Below are 21,420 nucleotides of genomic sequence, written 5' to 3' on the forward strand. Positions count from 1 at the left end.
CTTAAAAGCCGTTTTTCGTCGTTCAAAATATTAAAAATAGCCTACTTCATATTTCCCGGTTTGGTCCCCCTACATGTGAATGCGAAATAAACGGAGGTAGCACACTTATGAGCAGTATAGCCTTGTGTTAACTTTTTAACCACATTTATTTTCCATATTTAACACACATTTCGTTATAACAACTAAGATCCACAGACGGAAAAAAAACTGACTAATCGGCAGAATATTTCGGCGTACCGTATCTGTACGCACATAGATCAATTACGCAAATTTCAATATGGGCCTACTGCGGAACTTTTACACTATTCTGTCTATTGAACATGAAGGACTAAAACATGAGGGAAATTACTTCATGCTTAACTAATTCCTTCGGTATTCACCGGTGCAATTGCATGAAAACCGTCCTCGCAGCCAAGTGTTTACTGAAGAGACAGTCACGTGACTTACGGCAGCCAAACGTCAAGATAACCAAGTGCGCAGTATCGGGAGACACTCCCGTTGAAGGCGTTGCGAGTATTACCTTTGAAGACGAAATTTTTGGCGGGCAGAAAGATCTGTGTTTGTTATTGTTATCGACGAGGTGGTATATGCCGCTTGGAATTTAGAAGTAACTAAGTAACAGGCTTTGTGGTATTTTGATTTCTAAGAGACGGAAAGCGGAACGCAAAATTGTTTGAGAGAAAACAGGAAACGTCATATACATTCGCATTCTGGGAAGCAAACAAGCTGATCGGTTAAAATGATTGTGGTTAGAATATCGTATTTTCCCATAGAATATAAATGTATAGAAGTTAGTACTGAGACGTATGTACTCAAGCTGCACGTATAGTGTTGTACTTACGAACGTTATAAACGGCAGATTTAGTTCCATAGCCGTGTAGTATGCAACTTAGTACTATGGTAGTGGCTGTTGGTAGGTTTCTTCAAATGTAGACCTAACTCTCGTTTAAACATGCCTTTAAGTAATGGAGTTGTTGAACTTTTATTTTTAGTCACTGAAGTATACAGCTATGAAGCTCTCTTAAAACAGGGGAAAAAAATGCAGCAAAACTGGAAATACAATGGGAAATTTGCATTTCCAAAACAAGACGCTGAAATAGCAGGCAAGGAGGGTCAACAGAAACATCCGATCTCACGCGTCGGCTTTGACCCGTGACGTAAGGGTGTTGTGGTGTGTGACGTCATTACGGCGCGGAGTTTGGTTTGTGAGTGTGGCGTGTTTGTAGATGTTGCCTCGTTGACGTTACCTTAGTAGGAGTTTTAGGGCCTGTAATATATAGTTTACCTTTTTACTGTACTTTTTGTTTCATCGTCGTCTATGAGGCTTTTATCAGTTTGCCATTAGATTGTTCAATCTTTATGGTCTATATGTTTTGTCGCTACTCGTTATGTCTAATGAATCAATATTGTTTTTTCTTTTTTTTTTAATTTGTTTCTTTTTTTTTTATCTTTTGATTGACCTACACATTGATCTGTAGCGTAGCCCTGAATACGAGGTTAGGTTGGGAGTTTTTTTTTGGCGGGGGGGGGGGGGGGGGGGTCAGGGGGGGCGCAGCCCCCCCCCTGCCTGGCCTTGAGTATCACTTGTTTATTATTATCTTTGTTTGCTATCAATGTTAGCAGATTGTTCTTGTGAAACCTTTGTGTGTGTTGTTTTTCTATGTGTTTTCGTCTTTGAGATACGTATGCAACGTTTCTATACCCGCCATATTGGAATTGTCGTTTCCGCTATATTTGTGACGTCATGGGTCAAAGCCGACGGGTTAGATCGGACGCTTCCGTATTTCCGGCAAGGATTCATATGAATGTCTCGCCTGACATTCAGAAAATTCGCAAATCAAATAAATGTTCAGTAAATTCACTCTTCATTATTAATCGTAAGTACCACTAGGGAGTAAATGGTTTAGGATGTAAGTATTAGAATTTCAATGTTAGAATGGACAATTTTTGGATCTAGCTGCGATGCTTAGAAAGAAAGTGCTGTAGCACAGATTGAATAAAAGTATTCTGTTTGTGGACCAGTACAGTGAGAAAGATCTCGTTAATTGCAAAGCAGGCAGTACTGGCCTTCTTGGGTTGAACCAAAAACATGCAAACTCTGAACAAATGTTCCAGCAGTAATTAAGTTTCATTCTTGATAATTTAGTCGTGTTTCCTTGTAAATTGGCAGTCATTGCCTCATCACTATTTCCTACCTGAGGCTAACGTCAGCTTATTTGCACAAGGTCAGGTGCTGATGCTACACTCATCTCCTTTGTCCCGTAATGTCATGATGAGCCTTGATATTTTTGAGTCTTTGTCTTTTTAGATTGTGTGCTGTAGTATCTGGTGCCTCTCTGCTGTGCTGTATGTTTTTTAGTAAGTAGTTTGACATGAATTGAATGTTTCATGTTGGTATTGAAAGAATTTGTGCTGGCTTTCTGGTGAGTCACTTTGAATTTGCATATTTTAGCTGATGGTTTCATTTTTATGTTTGGAAATATCAGTGCCGTGTGTTTCTTGTGGTCAGAGAGTTAATATTATTCTTTTTTCTTCTGTTGTGAAGAAGATACAGATATTTATGAGAAGCTCATTGTTTGTTACAATGGGTGAAGTTGTTTGTGTACATTGATATTCGAGGTGCTGAAAGTTTTCATGAATTTTCGGGATTTTTTCGTTAGTGTTCGGTAATTGTTGGAATGTTAATGGTAGGTATCATGGGTACTGGTACCATCATTGTTTAGGATACATTTCTGATATTAGTCATGTGAACATGGTTTGCTTTGTTGTACTGAGAACTTTGGTTTAGATAGAGTAAGTGAAAGTGTTGTATCTAGGGCTTTGCTTGAGCTTTGAAATTTGCAATACCATGTTTTAGAGTGGTTGGTTCCTTGTATCGAAGGCTTTGTTGGTACTGTCTAGCTCAAGTGAAAATTGTGTTGAGTTTTTGAGTTCTGTATGGGTTACTGGTATTTGAAATATATAGGTCACGTGAAATTTACAACACCAGTAGTTTTCATTTTTGTAATTTTTTAAATTAAGTTTGAGGATTCTGTGTGCTTGATTTTTGGGTGAATATTTGTTTTGCAGCGATGTCATTATTCTTATTGTTATTTATTTAGTTTGTCCTCTTCATTTGGTTGTCCTATTAGTTTCATTCGATTGTTGGAGTTAATACTTCACATGCTATTTATGTTTGTTCGCAGGTGTAATGAGTGGTATCGTGGTCACCATATTGTATGTGTTTGAAATACTGTACACCATGTTGATGGCATTACTGGTCGAAGCAGGCAGGTGGAGTCATGACTTTACACCAATCTACCATTTATAATTGAGAAGTAGATCACTTTATATACACTGATTTTGTTCTACTTCTACATCCATACTCCGCAAGCCACCTGACGGTGTGTGGCGGAAGGTATCCCGAGTACCTCTATCATTTCTCCCTTCTATTCCAGTCTCGTATTCTTCGTGGAAAGATGGATTGTCGGTATGCTTCTGTGTGGGCTCTAATCTCTCTGATTTTATCCTCATGGTCTCTTCACGAGATATATGTAGGAGGGAGCAATATACTGCTTGACTCTTTGGTGAAGGTATGTTCTCAAAACTTTAACAAAAGCCCGTACCGAGCTACTGAGCGTCTCTCCTGCAGAGTCTTCCACTGGAGTTTATCTATCATCTCTGTAACACTTTTACGATTACTAAATGAATGATTCTGTAACGAAGCGCGCTGCTCTCCATTGGATCTTCTCTCTCTCTTCTATCAACCCTGGTATGGCTCCCACACTGTTGAGCAGTATTCAAGCAGTAGGCGAACAAGCGTACTGTAACCTACTTCCTTTGTTTTCGGATTGCATTTCCTTAGGATTCTTCCAATGAATCTCAGTCTTGCATCTGCATTACCGACGATAAACTTTATTTGATCATTCCATTTTAAATCACTCCTAATGTGTACTTTCAGATAATTTATAGAATTAACTGCTTCCAGTTGCTTACCTATTTTGTAGCTAAATGATAAGGGAACTATCTTTCTATGTATTCGCAGAAAATTACACTTGTCTACATTGAGATTCAATTGCCATTCCCTGTACCATGCGTCAATTCGCTACAGATCCTCCTGCATTTCAGTACGATTTTCCATTGTTACAACCTCTCGATACACCACAGCATCATCTGCAGAAAGCCTCAGTGAACTTCCATTGTCATCCACAAGGTCATTTATGTATATTGTGAATAGCAACGGTCCTATGACACTCCCCTGCGGCACACCTAAAATCACTCTTACTTCAGAAGACTTCTCTCCATTCAGAATGGCATGCTGCGTTCTGTTATCTAGGAGCACTTCAATCCAATCACACAATTGGTATAATAGTCCATATGCTCTTACTTTGTTCATTAAACGACTGTGGGGAACTGTATCGAACACCTTGCGGAAGTCAAGAAACACGGCATCTTCCTGTGAAACCGTGTCTATGGCTCTCTGAGTCTCGTGGACTTCGGATATAGTTTGTGTGTGTTTTGCTTACTTCAAAATAATGCTGTGTTCCAAGGACCATTGTTCTGTTTCTATCAAAATGGTGTAAATTACGTTACATTTACACTCTGTGTCTTTGTTTATGGCTACATACTGGTTATTTACAGATTACCAGCTAACTTATTGGCTGAAAAGTAATGATAATGAACATATTGGTCTCTGTCACTGCCCATGTTACTGTTACAGAATGTTTACATCTACTTTTAAGTAGCACAAGCAATCATTGTAGTATTTTTATACCGCAAGGTTTTTGTTACACATCCACCTTTGGAGCGGAAGTTGCCAGAAGCAGCAATTTCAGTTCAGATTTAAACTTTTGTAAAGGTTTACAGCAATCAGTTGTCTTTGGTTTTGTTCTTCTGTCTCTATTTACCATGACTGGTTTTAAGTTAACAAGCGATTTATCATCAGATGGTTTATATTTATTGAATATTTGCAGCTTTCATGTGGCTCATGTAGTTATCACAAGAGAAAGAAACATATATGCACTGAATGTGGTTAGTAATATGTACAGTTCACACCTGCAATAAATATGTACCATCTGATGATAGTGATTCAAAACTGGTCTTGGTAAATAAAGATTGAAGAATAATACAAAAGGGGTCTGACAGCAATTTCTGGAAATTCTTTTAAAGCACCTCTCAGATTGTATTAGTGGGACAATAATAAAAAACTTTTGTGGCTATTGTTCAATGCTTTTGTGAACCTTTGGCAGTCTTAGTGATAAACAATTATTATGTTTTCTTCTAAATTTTGATTGGTTGACAGACAGCTATGGTTGCATAAGGTCGTACATTATATACTCATTCCACATACTTAGAATGAGCAAGAGCTGCACATGCAGTGCAAATAGAGCAAAAGATACATTCAGATTACTTTTATTGCTGTCATTGTCAGCAGCAGGGGGAAGTACATCAGTGGGGATGGTGAATAGGGCAACAGTTGTCTCTCACCTTCCTGTGCATCGTACTACAGCTGAGAAAGCTGTGTGGTGCCTAAAAAATCAGTCATTATAGCGGGTACATAAGTGTCAAGAGAAAATGGCAGTTGGCTCACTGTTAGCCACTGCCACAATCACAGAGTTATTCTAATCAAGGCGCAGTGTGGTTGTGAAAAAATCAGTTCAACCTGAAATTTGATCTGCACTATCAATACAAGATAGAAATGTAACTTTTGTGTAAACTTTGCATCCTTAACTAGGATTTAACAAAGTTATGTACTATGGTATTAAGATATTTGAGAATCTCCCATCCAACATACAAGAAGTAATTAGTTAGCAAATTCAAAGGAAAATTTGAAACATATCTCATTTGTGACTCCTTCCACCGATTATCTTAATGCAGGGGTTTGATTCCTTCTTTAGATGAATGGCAGGTAGTGTGTTGTAAGCTGTTCTATGTAATTACATATTTAGGTTACTGTATTCTTTGAAAAAATACTTGATTAATGAAGTAAATATTAAGTTTCTTATGAGACATCTTGCAGCTACATAATGTAAGTGAAGTAGCAGCAGCTTTCTTTCTAATCCACTAGAACACATTTAACTGGCATTAACAGCACTAGCATTAAGCAGTATTGTGATGGTTTCTCGTTAATGTAGTGTACAGCTTAAGCAATGTTTGGTTGTCTTTTGTTAATGTTTGCCTTTACTTGCTCCCTATAGGTTCACCTTCTTGGTGGTAGAGTAGAAGAAATTTCTACTCTTGTTCACCTTCTTGGTGGGATGTGCAGGATATGATGAATGAGTAGAATAAATTTCTATTCTTTTGATATTGTGATGGTTTATGTATGTCAAGCCATGTTAGTTAATGTATATAACGTGAAGGTGCTGTTAGAATGCTTAATGCCTTGAACACGCTCCTACATAATTACTGTCGGTAAATCCGTAGCGTCACTATCTTCAGCACCCCAGTTGCAATGGGAATGCAATACATGGTCAGATAAGCTGATTACATGTTCCACCATTTAACAACTTAATACGTGCTCAAATGCAGGAGATTTTACTCCTAGGTACTTCATTCGAGAATGATTTGCACCTCATTGGTGACAGAGTGGTGTATTCTACATACAAAATTCATGTTACTGATCAGTACATACTTAATTCTTTTCTAATTTGACATTTAGTGATGTTATTCTAATTTGATATCTAGTGATGTTATTCTACTTAATGTTCGTTCTTTCCATTACTTCTGCATTCTATCAAAAAATATTCAATAATTCATTCAATATATCTTTGATTTATTTTCAGAAGCACATTGCAAATCCAGTACCACAACAGAGTGACTACCGGATTGCACAATCAAACATTCTCTGCCACCACTCTATATTTACTGTAATGGTTACTCGCGATAGGCAACAGCCAGTACCTAAGATCATTATTTTTATTTTACCATCTGTGCAAAATTAATGTGTCTGGTAACCTCTTAACGTTATGTCACTGTCTGTAGTAGTATCATAGATAGACTTTAAGAAAATGAAATGGTTTACATTCCACTGTGAAAACCCACTGTCATAAAATGTTTATTGGCATGGATGACGTGTAACCTCCCCCTCACTTATCGACCTCAATGACAGTGAAAAATTAAACCGTGTGCACCTAATGGAAATTTGGGAAAAGCAATCGTCATCGAAGTTAATTTGTCGGTAAAGAGGGAGGAAAGGGTTACATCTAAATGAAAGGAAAAATGCAAATGAAATTGGTGGAAATTAATTTTGAGAAAAATGTAAAATTAATAAAGAAAGTAAATGTGCATTCATTACATTAGCAATTAATTGGCGTTCATTAGATGTTTGAGATTTGTCCTATGGACAACTGCTATAATAACTGAAAAAGAAAGGTTATTGCACATATAATTAGCACTAAAAGTGTGGCAACTAAAGGTTGACACATGTTGTGTGAAAACTGAAAGTTTGTCAGAAGTAATAAATTTCGCTACACTCTGACTTAATGTAGCAAAAGAATTAATAAAACCGGAAAATTGAAAGTTAATTTAGTGACTGAAATTAGTAGTGAACTCTGTTTCTGAAGCACTACGAAATTCAATAAGATAAGGTTAGTCTTGGGCTACCTCAACAATCATTTCAAAAACTACTTGAATCTACGCAATTTAGAAATAAGAGATTTAACTATGAACTTGAATTAAATGATTCTGAGCAATTAACAATAGTAAAATTTAGTACGTACGAAGCTGGGCTGCAGTCACAGGTAAGCTAAAATATGGTAACAAAACTCACACTTTTAATTGGTGCTTGTGTAATCTAAATATTGTAGCCAGCTATGAATACTTTAACTGAATTTTGAAATTAAAGCAGCGAAATGGAATGATATTACTTTAATGCAGGCATTTGAATTTCAACGACACTCGGGTTCATTCTGGAAAAGGAAGGGACCCTGCTTGGTAATGCAATTGGGACAATGAGCAACAAAGGTTCATGCTAAGTTGCTGTAATTTTGTGAATGGAACAATTTTAAAAGCTAAGGTCTGCCATACAGTTCTAAAACATTACGTGCTTCCAGTCTTCCTTGTTGGTTGATTGAAGGTTTGAAGTTGTCGGTCGAGGAGGTGGCGACAGTCACTCATTGTCGGCCGTCGCTGCTGCAGAAGCTGGATGTTGGCGTGCCTTCTTTTTGACATGGTCACCAGGTGAAACGGGCTCTTGATGTGCGCCAGCTAATTTTTCCCGCCCGCGACACCGTATCAGAAACTATCATAGCAAGTCGAGCGCAACTACATGCTGACAAACCCCGAAAGTGCGGCAACTCGCGGGAGCATCGCACAACATAGCTGCTCAACTGCACTACTCCAGCCAGACCCTCTCTGCCCGCGCACCATGCGGCAGAGTTAACACTACCAAAGATCCTAAACACTTTGGTTCTCCACATGACCTATCGATGTAGTCTTTCGATAGCATAGTTTTCCCTAGGCCAGACCTAGCATAAAAATACAAACAATATTTACAAAACAAACCAATTATCCATCGACATTAATGCATATATATATATATATATATATATATATATATATATATATATATATATATATATATATATATATACAAACAGAAAAACAATTACAATATATAAAGAGACAGAAATGTCATATCTTCAGGTGACAAAATAAGGAAAAAATATATAGTACAATAGATGGAAATAGGAGGATATGCATTTCCGGCGTTACACGTGCCCCACATTGTCTGAGGATGTTCGTGTAACCTAAACAGACTCAGAAAATGTCCCGAAAAATAAACAGCGGAAATGTATATGCTCAAAACATCAACAAAAATTAACCATAAATCAATTTTTAGACCATAATAATTAAGTGGAGACACTCCTAACCTTATTCCACTCTGTCATCTTACACAAAAGAAAACAGGTTGACAATATATTAAAGTTCAAAGAATTGGAATACTATTTACAAAATTAATCAGAGTACATGGTCATAAAGACAAGTAGATCAAAATACGCAAATTAATAATTAATTACATAGAATACACATTTTTATATAACCTTTTCATAATTAGTGCTATCGCCATGAGAGTCCGCTTAACGCTAAACAAGAAAATAATATACAGCAGATCGACAAAAACAGATATTGACATCAGAATTCTTTCACATCAACTGTCCGGGAAGGAAAAGAACTCCGCCTTCCGTACTCGCAAGTACAAAGAATGCCGACAGTGGCACAAGAGCCGACAGCGACACAAGAACCGACAGTGGCTCCGCCTCGCCAGTATTGTTGTGCTCGCCTGTGCGGCATGCTTGATCTCACTTGCCGTTGTAATGGCGTTTCCAGAATGTCCGTTTCACTGAATTCTTTCGGAAAAACTCACTACCGAGTAATCTCAAGAAGTCCATTAACTCTATCACAGTAGATAACTCAACACCGTCCATCATCACACACATGTACTAGCCTGAAACTTAAGACAGCGTCTAAGTACATCGGCAATGACTAGTAAATTACACATTCATTAAATCTTACAGCTAGTTACAAAATCATATTTACATTCCTTAATCTACTGTGACTCAGCTGAAAAACTAGAAGCTTGGATTTTTCAATTGATTGATAATCAGTTACTCTTAAATCATTTAATCAAAATTAATTACTTATTAATTACAACTTCTTTAACAACCTCTAGGTCAGGCAAAAGCATGGCAATCAAGCAAATCGTTAAATCTTACACTCTATTACATCCTGTACAAATTACCCTTTGTGTGGTATTAATCAATCCTAGGTTTGTACAATTTCAAGTCTACAATGTTCCGTATACCTAATAGTTTTCCAGAGCTTGGATACTCTAAGCAATAAGCATTTGTGTGAGGTGTACCAATGACTTTATATGGTCCATTATAAAGAAACTTAAATTTAGAGATTTCATTGTCTATCTCGCTCGATTTCTCATGAGCTTTCACAAGTACTAAGTCTCCGATTGCAAACTTAGCAAAACGCGCTTTAGCATCATGACGACGTATGCGAGCATCGGCTTTTAGCTTCATTATTTCTCGCAAACGATCTTTTTTCACACCAATACTAATGTCAATGGAGGGAATTTGATTATCTCTTCCACAAGTCCCAGTTTGTCTGAAAACGCACTCTTATTCCTCATTATTACTTCACACAGGCCTCGTCTTTGTTCGTGTGTTACGTTTGACACACCGTCTACAATACTTTCCAATTCACTATTTTCAATGCCGAGATTCCTCGGGTTACAGTAGTTCAAATTCATACCTACATCAATGGCATCCGGCCATTTAACACTGTGTATAGGCTGGTATTTCCTATGCACACCATCTCCTGCCTCGTTTAAACTAACTACTATTGTTTTATCTTGTGACCTACATGTCAAAGTTTTGCTTTCACAATTAATCACTGCATGGTACTCTAATAGCCAATCTAACCCGATAATTACTTCCGTAGTTAAGTCTGGCACGACGACAAACTCTTGTTCAAATCGTGCCCCACATATCCTGAAGTTGACAAAAATCTGTTTTGTGACCGGTTTACTGGCCTTCCCAGTAGCACCGATAATTTTCACTCCTGTTACTGGCATAACTACGATACCAAGTCTGTCTTTCAGTAACTCAAATATTTTCCCAGATACAGCACTCAATTCTGCACCGGTGTCAATCAACACGTTTAGTTGTAGGTCGTGCATATTAACAGACACTACTATCTGTCTACACTTGTCCTCGACTGTTTCTTTACTTTCCCACAATAAATCCTCGTCTATATCCAGGTCATTCCAGAAAAGACATCCGGCTTCGATCCTAAATCCGGCTTATCTGGCGGCTTTTTAAGCCTCTGTTCACATACAGTTTTAATTTCAACACATTTGTCCTGAGGCTTAGTCTGTAGCTTCGCCTCCAATACCGAAACCTTTTCCTGTAACTCGTCAACCAGTGAGTGTTGCTTTGCTATCAATTCACTAATTGTCGCCTTCGTTGATTCCTCTTTGGTCGGATTGATCTCATCTGCCAATCTACCTGGAGGAATGTGCCCAGTAGCATCTGCAATTACTTCCTCTGGATCTGCGCAACCCACACTGCTACCGTCTGACCGTATAACGTCAGCTCGAACCTCATACACGCTGCAATCTACGTGCTTTTCTACCAATTGTGTACGGCTGTCACTAAAATTTTCGTAATCTTTCTCCTTAATACTCTCGCAATGTTTAAACTGAAGGTTTGCGTCGGATGGGTCGGCTACTTCTACCACTATAACTTTCCGTAAGGTCTGCCGGTTAGGGCCAGAACTTACCGTTACTACTTCAACATCCAACTCCTGTGGGACGAAACACGACGAATCTTGCTCGTGCTCCCCATTAACATCAACTATTTGGGTAAAATCTGCCGGTTAGGGCAGAACTTTCTATCACTTCACAAATACTTTCTTCCTGTGGGACGAGACGCGGCAAATCCTGCCCGTGCTCCCCATAAACACTTCTCCCGTACAGGTCCCTATAATCTCTTAGTTCGTCGTGTAAGCGACCGAACTGCCTTAACCAGACCTCATCCCTCTCTGCATCCCCTCGCTCGATGACGGATGTGTTATCCGACATCTGATCTTCTCTCAACAATTGCGAATCATTCTTAAACTCAATCTCCAGTTCCGCTGTGGGTGTTACAGCTGCCACTTTATAATCGATTTCCGGAACACACTTAAATTGTTCTCACTGGCAGTGAATGTATTTTCTGCTGCCGTGTCTACAGCTGATCTACTACTTGTGGGCGCACTCCTTTCTCCTAACACTGGCACACTCTCCCTCCGTTGATTACTCCATACGGAATTTTCCTAACGACGACACCTCGGTTTTCTACTGTTATTGGGACGCCAAAATTTCTCCACGCCCGGTCGGCCCCTCACCGGCGCGGCTAATGGTTTCCCTGTCTCGTCCCAGCAGATACGCTCCCTGGATGCTGCTGAGGCGGCTAATCACACCCTATGGCGTTATTACTATTCTGCGAAGCCCGTATCACGCTAGTATGATACTGGTTTCCGTCATTATTTGCATTGTACCGATTGTCATTACGGCCCGAACCACTATTGTTATTGCTGCCAAGATTGCATTATGCATTATTCCCATAGTTATCATTGTTGTGGTTGGTGTGGTACCCGTTGTTGTTACCACGGCCTCTTCCACTGTCGCGATTATTGCGCCAATTGTCCTCGTCCTCGACTCTTTCCAGGAAATCATTGATTGTCTGTAATAGCTTCCTACGTAGCGTTTTGTATCATCTGGAAGCTTCTTGTAGAGTTCCCAGACTATTTCGGATTCCGTGCGGCGATCACTCAAATATTCCAACTTCCCCTCAAAAAACTCCTTCATCGAGCAGCGCGAATTCGCATCGATAGGCCTCGATACGACAAATTCGCGCCACTTTGTTGTTTTTGCTCTGACCAGTATTCAGCCAGAAAAAAATTTTTAAACTCGTCAAAAGTCAGGTTCGTGATGTTGAGATTTAAGCCCCAACGCTTGGCATCACCAGCCAACACGTCAATAACCGCATTAATTTTTCTCTCATTAGTCCATGATCTGGGTAAAACACTTTCACAATTTTTTATGAAATCCGTCGCGTGTACACTGCCTTTTTTCAAGGGGTCGAACCGCTCCTCTTTCGTCAACAATTAAGAACTATGTTCACAGATTGGCACATAGCTCTGTTTTTCGTCAAGTTTCTTTTCTAATTCCGACACTCTCGTAATTACTTGGCAAGTGGTTGTCGCAAGCGTTTTCACTTCCCTCTTTTTCTCTTCGCAGGTATTAGCCTGCTTCCTCACTTTAGTATCTACTTCGGACACTAAAGCCTTTAAAGTTTCCACCTTCTGTTGATCCTCTTTTTTCACTAATTGAATTTGTTCCGTCACCTTATTCTCGATGATCGAAGCAACTGCTTCTCCTACAATTATCTCGATTCTGCTAATTTCGGAATCAAAACGAGTATTTATGCTCGCAATTTCCACCTGAACGCCTATCATTTCCTGTTTAAGATTACCGATTTCGGTATTGATCACAACAATATCTTCTTTGATTTTATCAACTTTTGTGTTAACAGCTCCAACATTGTTGTTAACAACATTAATAGCTTTGTTCTGATTGTCTAGCTTCCGTTCAATTTTTTCAGACTGAGCTTCTTGCTTGGCAGACTGTGCTTCTTGCTTGGCAGCCTGAGCTTTAATTTCTGCCGATTGAGTTTCTATCTTGCTAGACTGAGCCTTGATTTCGTTAGTAAAAACATTCAATAAATCAGCTAAATTCCCGGAAACCAGCGGTTTTACTTCCGTAGCGGGTGCCTCTTTAATTGTCCCTCCGTATTCGTCATCAAGGGGTACAGATTTGATTATCACTTCCGATTCCGAAACATTTTCTAAAGTTTGGAATTCCATTTCTGCTCTTTGTTGCGTTCCGGCGGTCGCGTCTTTCATGCTAGCCACTGCCCCTGAACAATGGGTACCGCGGTGCGCGTTTCCCACTGTTCGACTTATTGTTCCATATCCAAGTCTACCAAATTTTGGTAATTGTTGCCTTCACTCATTTTAATAATTTTCAATATAGATGCCAAATCTCAAATATAATTAGGATTACTCCAACTACTTATTCTCGTTGACGTAATGGCCTGTTCGTAAGCAGTACTTTGTTACGAGATTTGCACAATACAAAATTCGTGTCCAGAACAACCTCAAATCTGAAGATTGTCCTGTCACCAGGTCGCCACGTGTAACCTTCCCCTCACTTATCGACCTCAATGACAGTGAAAAATTAAACCGCGTGCACCTAATGGAAATTTGGGAAAAGCAATCGTCATCGAAGTTAATTTGTCGGTAAAGAGGGAGGAAAGGGTTACATCTAAATGAAAGGAAAAATGCAAATGAAACTGGTGGAAATTAATTTTGAGAAAAAAGTAAAATTAATAAAGAAAGTAAATGTGCAGTCGTTACATTAGCAAGTAATTGGCGTTAATTAGATGTTTGAGATTTGGGAAAAATTACGGTCGCCAGTCCTATGGACAACGACTATAATAACTGAAAAATAAAGGTTATTGCACATATAATTAGCACTAAAAGCGTGGCAACTAAAGGTTGACACGTGTTGTGTGAAAACTGAAAGTTTGTCAGAAGTAATAAATTTCGCTACACTCTGACTTAATTTAGCAAAAGAATTAATAAAACCGGAAAATTGAAAGTTAATTTAGGAAGGGTCCGTGCTTGGTAATGCAATTGGGACAATGAGCAACAAAGGTTCATACTAAGTTGCTGTAATTTTGTGAATGGAACAATTTTAAAAGCTAAGGTCTGCCATACAGTTCTAAAACTTTACGTGCTTCCAGTCTTCCTTGTTGGTTGATTGAAGGTTTGAAGTCGTCGGCCGAGGAGGTGTCGACAGCCACTCATTGTCGGCCGTCGCTGTTGCAGGAGCTGGATGTTGGCGAGCCTTCTCTTCGACACGGTCACCAGGCGAAACGGGCTCTTGATGTGCGCCAGCTAATGCTTCCCGCCCGCGACACCGTATCAGAAACCAACATAGCAAGTCGAGCGCAACTACATGTTGCCAAACCCCGAAAGCGCAGCAGCTCGCGGGAGCGTCACACAACACAGCTGCTCAACCGCACTACTCCAGCCAGACCCTTTCTGCCCACGCACCATGTGGCAGAGTTAACACTACCAAAGATCCTAAACACTTTGGTTCTCCACGCGACCCAGCGATGTAGTCGTTCGATAGCGTAGTTTTCCCTAGGCCAGACCCAGCGTAAAAATACAAACAATAAATACAAAACAAACCAATTATACATCGACATAAATGCATAAATATATATATACAAACAGTAAAACAATTACAATATATAAAGAGACAGAAATATCATATCTTCAGGTGACAAAATAAGGAAAAAATTTATAGTACAATAGATGGAAATAGGAGGATATGCATTTCCTGCGTTACAGACACTTGTATCTCTTGTGTTGGAGTTACTGTTGCAATGAATGTAATATTTTAGTATGACATGTTAAAAACAACTGCAGTAAAACAAATTTGTTTATTGCAAATGGAGGTATGTCTTTTACATATTTTGTATTGTCCCAATCCCTGCTCCCATCCACACTCAGAGAAAGTAATTACAGAATCAGGAATCATTGCATAGTGTGTGTGGCGGGAGCATCCACTAACGGTTATAGGTCCAAGTATAATATTTTTTTGGCCGAGTTACTTACCTTTCTTCAAAAGTAAAACTGTGAAAAGTATGAAATTAAAAGATTTTGTGATTGGTTCTGCATGGAATGTTGAAAGTTTTGTTATAATATATTCATTTATTTGCTTACTGTGAACTGTTAGACATCAGCTGTGTTAGGTATATTAATGACATACGAAAATTTCTGCCGGACTGCAACTTGAGCCTCATCAAAGATTCACGGTGTATATGTTTAGAATAAGGTATAATGAGCCAATTGTAACACATTCAGCCAGTGATACACAGCATCTTATTTGGCATGTGTTCAGTTCTTTTTCTTTGATTCTTTCCACACATCAGCTCTCCTCTGCTTATAACTTCAGATTGATCCATCTGTGAGAGTACATAATGGGCTATGAAAATGAACACTTATTTACAACAGTATCTTCTAGATATGTTCAGTTTGGTTTGACCTTTTGGATGTGACATGATACTGAAGAAATAAAATAAGTAGTAACAGTTACGACCAGTGCTTGATTTATAAAAAAGAAGAGGTACCAGTACTGTGACTTACCAGAGGTATCGGTATGGCATTGGTTTAAAATAGTGATGCCAGTAACTGTACGTGGATTGCTTTGTCTTCTTACAACAAGTCTTCAGCCTACACTGCCCAGTGTCGCCGAGCCGAAGTTTGTGTCCTGTCTTCCGCCCAGCTACTGGCTAAACAGCTGGTGTCGTGTCGAGTTTGTCTCAACTCACTTGGAATCGCACAATCTCTACCTCGCTGCACAGACAAATACTGCGCCCAGCCGCTAGCGAATCCAACATCCTTATCTGCGCCATATCCTCTCTTCCTCTTTACTGGCGATGTAATTGTACCTTTTTCTCTATGAACTGCATTCACGATATCTCTCTTTACTTACTTCGACAGTTGCACATCTGAGCCACATTTCTTTACTAATCACCGTTTACCATATTCTCTATCAGTTATCGTACTTTTCTTCACTAGTCGGACCCCTAAGCCGAATTTCTCCATTACTTACTGTTCATCAACTTCTCTAGTGTTTCTTTTGTCCACTTCAGTAGTCCTCGATCTGAACCAACATTTTCTATTGCTCTTTGTTCATTACATTCTCCCTCACGTATTCTACTACCCAAAGTAACCGTCGTCGCCTGGAATGTTTAATACCCGCCACACAAACTGATTGGCCTCATGCCTTGTTGATACTTATAGCGAATACTATCTGCATGGGAAAATGCGATTTTGCCACTTTCTTTGCTACTGTATTAGGACTTGTAATCTCCTTCCTATTTCTAGCTATTGTCCACATTACACAATACCCAGTCCAGTTAATTAATAAGCAAAGTCTTTTTGAAGATTCTGAGAGGAGCAAAGGTTACAATAAACTTTCAAGTTTACTTAGCTTGTCATAATGAGTTGGTTCCAGTTCTTCTGGTCTAGGGGGTCTGAATGTCTCACATCAGGTCCTTGCGGTTGGTTCGAGCTAAATAAATCTGAAGATTGTTGTTGCAGTTTTTTTTTACGTTAATATGTTTTCTCATATTTAAATATATCACATAGTCTTTCGATTTTTCACATTAACAAAGCCGAATTTACATTGTTCGCACCTGTTATGCAAAAATACGTGCGATCACATCAGAGGCAAACTTACGATTTTCCCACTCTGTGGAAAAAACAACATTTCAAAGGCTTTACAATTTTTCTTAGTAAATGAATTCCTACTAGCTTTCGTTACATTATTAATTTCGATTATTATTTCATAAATGAATCCAGAAATAAACATAGTAAACAGAGCAGGATTGCATAATTAATAATACAAATTTCATGTGTGCCAATATTTTGTAAATTAAGATCTTTCTAAAAAAATAGTTTTAACTCTTCATTCAGAACTAGTACTTATCGATTATAACATCGAAACTAGAATATTTCATAAAGTAATTCCTTTTCATAAATTTTAGCTTGAAATATAACATACTGTCTATAAAATTACACGAAAGTTTTCAGAAAAGCAACTAGGATAATACTCCCCAGCCCAAAATCGAAAAATAACACTGGTATCGACAACTACTGTTGAGGAAAACTAATGTTGGAGGGGGATGTCCTATTACACTCTCTTCATAAAATGTCGATACATCGATGATTTTTCCAAGAAATGACGACATGTATCGGCCATATATTTTTCACCAATACATCGATACCAAAACGGCAATATCTAGTAAGATATTTTTATTGTATATTATATTTTTTTCACAAATTTTCGCTAAACATGTCCTGCTCTTTTGAAATTGTAGTAGAACATAATTTTACTTCCAGTCTGTGAGGGAGTGCTACTACTTTGGCGGTTTCGTCTCGTCCAGTCTTTCTCTTTAACTGTACGGAGCAAGTAAAGGGGACACAAAGTAGTACACCCATTGCACTAGTGGGTGGCGGTGTGAATGGAATAACAAGATTTCCGATGTCAAGAAACACCACACCAGTGGCAGTAAAATAAATTTTTAACGCTACTAGTGTGCTACTTCTTCACATCGGCATTCTTCAAAAAACATTCGCTGAAAATGATGAACAAAAACCTGAGCGTAAAGATTGGTCTTATCGGTGACAGAGACGTGTGAGGGGAGATGCTGACGTAATCGGCGCTACCAACAGAAACTGCAACGTTTAGCTTCACCACGACATTTCTACACAACTGCTATTTCGCAAGCGTTGACAGTAATGAAAAAAAAAAAAAAAAAAAAGACAGGGAAGTGTTCTGGACAGATCCGATACGTCACGAAACTGAACGACAGACCCATCGGACACCTTTCATTGTGCCTCTCACATGCATTTACCATTGTTACCGAAGTGGTTATCGGCAAGCGTGAACGTGCATCGTTTTCCTTTCAATTCTTGTTCTAAGGGGGATAGGCAGGCTGCTAGCTTGCTGATGTACGGAAAATCTAACAATAATCAGTACTTAAATACACACCTCCATAAGCAGCAGTATACTTACAACGTGCAACCGATATTTTTAGTGGCACGTACGTCGATATTTTTCCCATCAGCATGTCTATATATCGATCCCTTTTCTCGATATATTGTGTATATAATGACATTTTTAAATATCGATATATCGGATTCTAGATTTTTTAAAAATACCTGAGGGAGTTTCACGAAGCTATGCAAATATTTTAATAGGTTAGTAAAACTAAAGAAAAAAGCCCACATAAACACAAGTCCGCAAATGTTTAATTACAGAGTTACAGCTAATAAAAGTTTTTGCCTGAAATTTAGAAAATTCGCTAATATGAAGCCATCACAAAATTGTACGAGGTTAAAGTAATGCACAATTTCCATTTATTTTGTTGTTATTGGTCTGGTGAATCTAATAAAACGTGTCGAAGACGTGTATCCGCAGTAGTTTTCCAGAACATCCAGAGAGGCCAAGATTTATATACAAGTAAATTTGCTTACTTTCCAACAAGAATGTAGAAACGTTTATATCATTGTTGGCAACCGTTAGTAAGTTGTTTCAGTCGTTTCCTAACCTTGAAACGAGTTAGTTTTCTCTATTGTTCAGTGAAAGAACATTATAACAACATTAAGTGAACAACATTAAGTGAAACCACATAGTAACTGTTGTAGTTTGTAGATTATTTATGAACTAAGGATGCCTTTCAAATGTACGACAGAGGAATATGTCGATATGGTGTTTATTTATGACGAATGTGAAGGAAACAAATTGGGCCAAGTAGTTAATAAATTAAAAATTTCACGAAATTACTTCTTTGTTTCTCTGCACGTTCTGGAAAACTACTACAGATACACTTCTGGGACATGTTTGATTAGCTTCACCAGATCAATAACAACTAAATAAATGGAAATCGTTCTTTATTGTAACCTTGTACAATTTTGCGATGGCTTCATATAAGCGAAGTTGTTAAATTACAGGCAAAATCTTTTATTAACCGTAACTCTGCAACTAAACAGTTGCGGACCTGTGTTTATTTGAACTTTTTTCTTTAGTTTTACTTCTACAATAATATATTAAAATGTTTGCATACCTTCGTGAATCACCCTGTGTACCCATTACCTGCCTCAGCGTTTGTATGTCACAGTGGTTTTTAATAATAAATGTAACTCTGAAAAATGGAGTAAAATATCTCCCACGATATATGTCGTATGTAAAATGGCAACTAATCAAAGAGTCTTAGAATATATTGCTGTCACATTCTCGAGGTTTCCTTCGTCTCACGATATAATGACGTCTGCTCCCTGCCGCCGTTGGATAAGCAGCTGCAGCAGCAAGTCGTATACTCCTAGCTCACTCATTTGTTACATGGTTTAATTCTTAATTTCTTTGCGTGTTTTTGGTACTTGCATTGTTTAATTCATAAATTTCGGGCGTATTATAGTATATGAGAGTTGTAGCATCGCGTTTTAGTACCTGAACAGTGTAAAATTGCGTAGTCTCCTTCCGCCGCCGAGCAGTGTGTCAGCAGTGCGCAAGTAGCAGCATTACTGCATTTACTAGGCAATCTTGTATTTTAATAACCGTTTAAATTTTGTGTCGATTTGTTTGCGCTCTCTGTAGATTAGTTCAGACGTTCTTTGCACAACAGTTTTTAGCATGTATAGGGACTGCAACTGCTGTGTTCGGATGCAGGCTGAGTTGGCATCCCTTCGCTCCCAGCTTCAGGCAGTGTTGGCTTCGGTCACACAGCTTGAGGCTGTTGCCAATGGGCATCACTGTGGGGGTCCGGATGGGGGTTTGTCGGGGACGGGTAGCTCATCCCACGCATCCCCCGATCGGACTAAGACTGTGGTTGCCCGGGATACTGCCCGCATTGAGGCTGATCCCTCACCTGTGGTAGAGTGGGAGGTCGTCTCAAGGTGTGGCAGGGGCAGAAAGACATTCTGGAGGGCTGAACAGAAGGCCTATCCAGTTTGTCTGACGAACCGGTTTCAGGCTCTGTCCCAGGCTGATACTGATCTTCGGCCTGGCATGGCTGCTTGTCCTGTTCCAGAGGTTGCCCCTCAGTCTGCAAGATCCGAGCGGTCGCAGAGGGTGGGCTTACTGGTAGTTGGGAGCTCCAACGTCAGGCGCGTAATGGGGCCCCTTAGGGAGATGGCAGCAAGAGAGGGGAAGAAAACCAATGTGCACTCCATGTGCATACCGGGGGGAGTCAATCCAGATGTGGAAAGGGTCCTTCCGGATGCCATGAAGGGAACAGGGTGCACCCATCTGCAGGTGGTCGCTCATGTCGGCACCAATGATGTGTGTCGCTATGGATCGGAGGATATCCTCTCTGGCTTCCGGCGGCTATCTGATTTGCTGAAGACTGCCAGTCTCGCTAGCGGGATGAAAGCAGAGCTCACCATCTGCAGCATCGTCGACAGGACTGACTGCGGACCTTTGGTACAGAGCCGAGTGGAGGGTCTGAATCAGAGGCTGAGACAGTTCTGTCACCGTGTCGGCTGCAGATTCCTCGACTTGCGCCATAGGGTGGTGGGGTTTCGGGTTCCGCTGGATAGGTCAGGAGTCCACTACACGCAACAAGCGGCTACACGGGTAGCAGGGGTTGTGTGGCGTGGGCTGGACGGTTTTTTAGGTTAGATGGCTTTGGGCATGTACAGAAAGGGCAACAGCCTCAATGGTTGCGGGGCAAAGTCAGGACATGCAGGGACCAAGCAGCAATCGGTATTGTAATTGTCAACTGTCGAAGCTGCGTTGATAAAGTACTGGAACTTCAAGCGCTGATAGAAACCACCGAATCTGAAATCGTTATAGGTACAGAAAGCTGGCTGAAGCCAGAGATAAATTCTGCCGAAATTTTTACAAAGGTACAGGCGGTGTTTAGAAAGGATAGATTGCATGCATCCGGTGGTGGAGTGTTCGTTGCTGTTAGTAGTAGTTTATCCTGTAGTGAAGTAGAAGTGGATAGTTCCTGTGAATTATTATGGGTGGAGGTTACATTCAACAACCGAGCTAGGTTAATAATTGGCTCCTTTTACCGACCTCCTGACTCAGCAGCATTAGTGGCAGAACAACTGAGAGAAAATTTGAATACATTTCACATAAATTTTCTCAGCATGTTATAGTCTTAGGTGGAGATTTCAATTTACCAGATATAGACTGGGACACTCAGATGTTTAGGACGGGTGGTAGGGACAGAGCATCGAGTGACATTATACTGAGTGCACTATCTGAAAACTACCTCGAGCAATTAAATAGAGAACCGACTCGTG

This window comes from Schistocerca americana, chromosome 11 (assembly GCF_021461395.2).
Source record: "Schistocerca americana isolate TAMUIC-IGC-003095 chromosome 11, iqSchAmer2.1, whole genome shotgun sequence".
NCBI lineage: Eukaryota > Metazoa > Arthropoda > Insecta > Orthoptera > Acrididae > Schistocerca > Schistocerca americana.